Source organism: Priapulus caudatus, unplaced genomic scaffold (assembly GCF_000485595.1).
Source record: "Priapulus caudatus unplaced genomic scaffold, Priapulus_caudatus-5.0.1 Scaffold535, whole genome shotgun sequence".
Taxonomy (NCBI): domain Eukaryota; kingdom Metazoa; phylum Priapulida; class Priapulimorpha; order Priapulimorphida; family Priapulidae; genus Priapulus; species Priapulus caudatus.
Genome location: NW_014577596.1, coordinates 267,021 through 273,766, shown reverse-complemented (window position 1 = coordinate 273,766; position 6,746 = coordinate 267,021). Strand labels below are relative to the sequence as shown.

At 41.0% G+C, this 6,746-nt stretch overlaps 2 protein-coding genes across 4 annotated transcripts in view; one reads left to right on the top strand and one right to left on the bottom strand.

The window, feature by feature from the left end:
* Window positions 1-134, bottom strand: part of LOC106811406 (telomerase Cajal body protein 1-like) — a 13,211-nt gene extending 13,077 nt beyond the window's left edge. The window contains exon 1 of one of the 3 annotated variants that reach the window (XM_014814993.1): window positions 48-134. The gene's annotated coding sequence lies outside the window, so the exon portion shown is untranslated. Of the gene's footprint in view, window positions 1-3 lie in introns of all 3 variants that reach the window. The other 2 variants (XM_014814992.1, XM_014814994.1) reach the window with 2 other exon arrangements.
* A 1,686-nt stretch (window positions 135-1,820) lies between these two features.
* Window positions 1,821-6,746, top strand: part of LOC106811402 — a gene marked incomplete at its 3' end in the record, with an annotated part of 20,375 nt that continues 15,449 nt past the window's right edge. The window contains 1 exon segment of the mRNA XM_014814986.1: window positions 1,821-1,849.

The following is a 6,746-nucleotide window of genomic DNA, read 5'->3' as shown; positions in this document are numbered from 1 at the left end:
TACTTCTTTGGAGGAAGAACTCCTCAAAAGAAGGATTACTCCCTTACTTCTTTGGAGGAAGAACTCCTCAAAAGAAGGATTACTTCTATTACTACACACGTGTAATGGTAAAAAAACGTGACGGAACTCATGCTTCGCGGGAAAGAGGGTGATCGTCATTTCTACTTGCAGTTCTAGATTCTCCCACTACGTGGCGGGCGCCCTCGTAGCGAACTTCCGGCTGCTAGCGGTAGAAAGTATAAATGACTTTTACAGTACAATACATTAGGAATTACAGAAAATAAAATGTAAAGGAATATCTCGCGCCTATCTGGATTCGAACCTATCCTCCCACTGCCTACGGCGTCCATGACGTTATCCACTAGGTCATCACTCACTTGGGAAACATTACACAAAAGGCAGAGAAGATGCCTTCCCAGGGGTTTTAGGGAACAAGGGAGGGAACAATAGCATTCAGGGAACAGGGGAATTATTTTCAGGGAACAAGGGAACTGCTGATTAGATGTTTGGGAACAAGGGAACTCTGATTTTTCATCTGTGATTTTTTACATTTTTCTGAGACTGTTTACAACAAACCTTGAAATATTTCAGGGTCATTTCAACATAGTGTGCTGTAGGGACCATATTAGGGCCCACAATTATAGGATATCTTGAATTTCAAGACCTACCCTGCTAACTCAAACCATTTTTTTGCTTCTTTTGGGAGTTTAATTTAGCGAGGTTTTACTAAACCAAACAAATATGGGGAACAGTGGCAAATATTTTTCGGGAAGAGAACTGGAAAATAATTGTCGGGATCGTTGGAACACAATAAGGTAAAACATTTTAGGGAGCAAGTTATTTTATTAATGGGGAACAAGGGAGAAAATTTATAAACATTGACGGATTAAGGAAACATGTAACCCTTCTAGGAGGGGCTCAGACAGATGAGATGACAGGTTTGAATCTCAGTGAGGAATATATTATTTTACGTTTTATTTATTTTTTTCATTTATTATTGTAATTTAGAATGTTCCTAATGTCATTTCGGGCTCTCTGCGTAACAGAATAAAATTAGGATGATAAGTATAACATTCGTAATTACGATAGGAATTAATCTCGTAATACAGTGGTTTCTGTTGCCTATAAAAGCCCTGAAACTAAATCCAACTTTTTGAGTTTCTGAGTTTTCGTGTTTCTGAGTTTCTAAGTTTCATCTGCGCATGCCTTTTCATATATTTTATTATATTCATATTTTATATATGTTCTATTATTAGTGTTCTATTGTCTCTGCTTCAGGTTTCGTGTATGCGCAGAAAAAACTTAATTAGCAACTCGGAAACTCAGAAAGTCGAAAACTCAGAAACTCAAAAACTCGGAAACTCTAAAAGTCGGATGTCGTTTCAGGCAAGGCCTATAGATAAACACCTATAGATATTAAGATTATAGATATAAAGCTTATAGATATTATTGATATTATCTATATGCTTTGGTTTCAGGGCTTCCATCGTAGGCTTCCATAGTTGCCTGCTGCCATCTAGCGTTGTTGCGAAGCCACCGGCCCGGCGAAATGCCGAAATGTGTAATAGTTTATGTCGTTGTCGTTGTCAAAATGTGGCGAAATATATACTTATGCATATACTTAAGTGGAAATATATGTGGAAATAGTTCACCATTATTATATAAAAATTTAACCAGTTTTATACGTGCATTTTTCTACATATTGTTAAATTTAGATGCATTTCAACGAACATATTTTAATACGTTTCGGTGTTTCGGAGGTGCCATGGGAAATAAGATGGCAGCTGCGGTATCCATGAGTGAGTAGCGTGAAGCTGTAGTTATCATGTTTCAAGCTGGTTTTGGGGAAGTTAAGATCGTTTGTTTATCAATTCCTGAATATAAAACTATTTTATAAACTCGGTTTTACTTGTGTAAATCAGTATTAATGATTAAGTAGACACGCTAATGCGAATAAATTGACTCTAATTAGTAATGTTTGTTGACAATGAGTGGCCATTATATTTATTAATATTATAATTAATATTACTACTAACTAGTAATACTAATACTACTATTACTAGTAATAGTATTACTTGGTAAATACTCGCAATCGAGTTATTACGCCTTACCACAGTCTGGCCGCTGTTAAAGGCATAATGTTTCCTTTGATTATGCAATGTTAACGAATGCTAGAGTAACTGGCACCTTGTGTAGTTAAGTATTATGCACGCAGAGCAATACTGGAAAAAATATCAGGAGTATATAAATATATATATATATATCACATCTATTATATAATGTTATATATGATATATATATATCTGAGTATTTTATATAATATAGATCTCTATAATATACACCCTGATAATATAATATGCACTGAACCAAAAGAGGACATTAACGGCTCATAGTCATAGATTGCACAAGTAAATTTTGGACAAGTAAAATTAAAATTCGAACAAGTAAAAATTGCTTCTTGTTGCCCGACAGGACAACCAGATCTGAAAATAAGCGTCGAGGCCTGAACCAAAAAGTAAAACTACCTCGGGTACATATCTGTACTGTAGTACCTGATAGTGATACTGATAGTGAGTGAGTGATAGTGATACTCTCATTACTGATAAGATCAGATAAGATAGTGATAGTGTAGATACAATAATGTAACCCAAACCCAAGATAGGGTTACAACGTGTCGCTATGGTTTTCTGTGTCCAGAGGAAATTCAGGGAACCCCTGAGTGAATCACTCAGGGCGGTTTGCTGGTGCGTTTTCAGAGACTAGAACTTCCAAACTGGGTTTATTCTCAACACGAACCTTTCTCCGCTATCTTGGAACTTCTAATGTATCACAATACTTCTGTATTAAACTAATATACCTGTTACAAAATTCGAAGTGACGAGCGCGCGATATTTTCGAGCGCGCCATTTCTGTTGACCTGCTGACGTACGCATTCCCAATGCGCATAGCAATCGGCCAAACACAGCGCCCTCCGATTGGTCGGTGAATCCGCTCTTCAAACCGCGAAGTACGTCACAGGTCAACAGAAATGCGTGCTCAGTATATTCGCACTCGTCACTTCGAATTTTTGTAACAGGTTATATTATTATTAGTTTAATACAGAGTATTGTGATACATAGTAAGTTCCCAAGATAGCAGAGAAAGGTTCGCCGTTGAGAATAAACGCCAGTTTGGAAGTTCTAGTCTCTGAAACGCACAGCAAACCGCCCTGAGTGATTCACTCAGGGGTTCCCTGAATTTCCTCCACAGAAAACCATAGCGACGCGTGTAACCCTATCCTGGGTTTGGGTTACATTATAGTATCTATTGATGTCATATGGGTCTATGTCCCCAGGGTACTGCCGCGAACGTACCCTGGTACGGTCCGGCTATACCGGAACGTACCCTGGCTCACTATTTGATATGGTTAGGGTTAGGATTAGGGATAGGCGTAGGCGACTCCCTAGAACTCGTTAGTGGAGTAGGCGAGGTACGGTCGGCATATTAGATAGTACCAGGGTACGTTCCGGTATACCGGACGCGTACCCAGGGTACGTCCCGGCAGTACCCCGGGGGACATAGACCCTCTCAGGGTTCTCCCAGGCATGAAATTCAAACAGGGGGAAGGGAGGGTAGGGGGAGGGGGAGGGGGAGGGGGAAAACTAGGGGGAGGGGGGAGGGGGAAACTAGGGGGTCCGCGGGCGTGTATTTTTACCGTGACGACTAATTAATGCGTAAAATCGGCCACCACACCATAGACGGTATTTGGGGTTCTTGTATATATAAGATAGCCGACGTCGGTGTACAGTTAGTGACAGGTTAACTGTGCATTGTGCAGCGTTAACTTGTGTACTGTCTGCAGTGCATGCGTGTACGGTAAAAATACACGCGTCGGATGTCTGGCTTCGAACTGGCAATTCTTGACGGGTTGATTCCCGCGCTGGCAAACTTTTATTGTGGTGGAATTTAAACGGGGCGGAGGAATTCAAAACGGGGCGGCAACGATTCAAACAGGGGAGTTTTCCCAAACGGGGCGCTGCGCGCGCCCGTTTGCGCAACGTAGGGAGAACCCTGCCTCTCAGCTCTAGTGATAGGGTGGCACTAGGGACAGCGCGTCTCCAAGTCGCGAAATAGTAGGTTTCAGTGGAGAGATAGTGATCCGCTAGATGGCGCATTATTAATTAACGTGGATATTCGTCGAGCATCCGACACCTGTTCGTATGCGCTATTCTCGAGCAGTTGCTTGCGCCATGCGCCTGTTGAGTAGCATGCCGAGGCGCACGGCCTCTAGTGTCCCGTGAGATAGGAAGATGGTTGCAAGGGGGGTCTGGGGGTCTCCCCCGCATACAATTTTTAAAATCTAGACGTCTAAACATGTTATTTGCTACTTTAGATTTATTTGATATTTTGCTTTTAGGCTTTTTGCCTTGCGTTTTTTGCTACGGCAGCCGCTTACGGGTGTGACGCCCCTGCATACATGCGTTGGCTATGTGGTTATACACCATAGATAGTGTTTTGGTACTATCATCCGCCTATATAAGCGAACCGAGTCGGATAATAATTAGTGGTAGGGTTAGATTGTGATTAATATTAGAGTTAGGTTAGATGTTAGGGTAGCGAGTAGGATAGTCCCTAGACTGGCATTATATTACATTTATGTAATACAACATAACAGCGCATGCGCAGCAACTGCTCGGACGAATAGCGCATACGAACAGGTTGCTCGATGCTCGGACGAATATCCACGTCCTATTAATTAACAATTAGGCCATGAGAATGAAAAATCCGGTTTTACCGTCCACCGCCCGCCATGCCGCTTTAGTCCCCGCCCAAAAAGTCATTATTTACCAAAAATTCAATTATTTGGAAAAAAATCTCCTCACTGAAACATAATACTAATACTAATAGACTAATCACAAGGTGTACTTAGCCTAAACAGCAATTCTGATGGATTTTGACAAGCTTGGGGCAGTCCGGATTTGTACATGCCACTTTTCTAACCGCCTAGACATATTCAGGGCGCCGGAATAAAGATTTGTCGAAAAAACCCGAAGATGACGACTTCAAACCGAAAATTCCCGAACGTGAAAAATGAAAAAATTTTCAGCCTGAAAAAATAAAATAATGCAATAATAAAGAGGGGCCGGCTAGATTGTTTATTTGTCTGTACTGTATTTGCACTGTATTTCAGCCTGAAAAATTAAATAATGAATAATAAAGAGGGGCGGCTAGATTGTTTATTGTCTGTACTGTATTTCACTGTATTTCAGCCTGAAAAATTAAATAATGAATAATGATAATGAAAAAAGCCTCATCACTTTTTAAAATTCCTTGGACGGTAAACCGGATTTTTCATTCTCATGCCTTAATAAAATCAGTTAACCTAACCCTAACCCAAATCCTAACCCTAACCCTAATCCTAACCCTAACCCTATCCCTAATTAATAATAATAATAATAAGGCCCCTCTAGGGAGACAATTCGGTACCATGGGAGACGCGCTGTCCCTAGTCGCCCAGCCCTAGTGTAGTACTAGTAGTAGTAGTGACAGTGATACGACAACGACTCCATCTGCGACAGTAAATTCAAATTCGTACGTGTGAACGCTCCGACTCAAACCAGCCCGAGCCAAATTTAGCCCATTTAGCTTGAGCAAACCATTACCGTCGCTGCAACGCCGTGCATGTTTTCAAGATTGATAATTGAACTCGGAACGGAAGTAAACACTGAATCGTACACAACGCGTATCTGTGAGATATTTGTGCAATAAAATTTATTTGAATTTGAATTTGAATTTGACAGACAGTAAAGCTCAAGGGGTTGTTGTCGTATCAGGTAGGGGGCCTACTAGTACCAGTACTACGGATATGTACCCGAGGTACATATATGTATACACAAAGTGTACCAGACTTGTACTACAGAAGTGTACCCTATCCCTAACTCTAACCCTACCCCTAAACATACCTCATATAAAAATATAAACATAATACTAAACAACAACAGCCCTCGACACTAACAGTTGTCCGATCGCCCGGGACAAGTGAAAGTCTATGTCAAACAAGTTATTCTCTTGCCTAGTTGCCCGATCGGACAACTGAAAAGTTCTAGTTGTTTAATATTCCTAACATTCTCTGAGCCAGGGCGCTATCGCACCACATTCTCACTTCAAACGTTTTCAAAGGTCCCTGAAAAAGCAGCCCACGACACCCACTGTTACCATTACAGATTTATTCAGAGCGGCAGCGCATACCTCCCTGGCCGGGGCGGCATTGATTTATGTACTGGGGTAGGAGTACGATTGTTTATAAGTCGGTTGGGGCATATTCTTTACTGAATATGTAGGGGGTGGGCATTGCTGGGATGAGAGGACGACAGCAAAACTCTTCCCTGTGATTGAGGAAAAAGCTGCAATCGGTAATGATACACAATGAGCGTGTCAGCATGCAAACATAAACGCGTGAATTTCATTACGATTTTACATGTACTGTATTTACTCGTGTATAAGTATAATTCATGTATATTATAAGTCTCACCCCATATTTTGCATTGAAAAATTGGTACAAACATTGGTACATTAACAAGATTTCTTAGCCTCGTCTATAAGTCACACCCCCTGATTTTTTTTAATTGAAGTTGTGTACAAAAAGCGCGGTTTATACACAAGTAAATACGGTATATATATACTGTAACTGTGTAATACACACGCACGCACGCATGCAAACGCGTGTGCAGACACATGCCTAGGTATGTGCGAGCCTATATGCACGC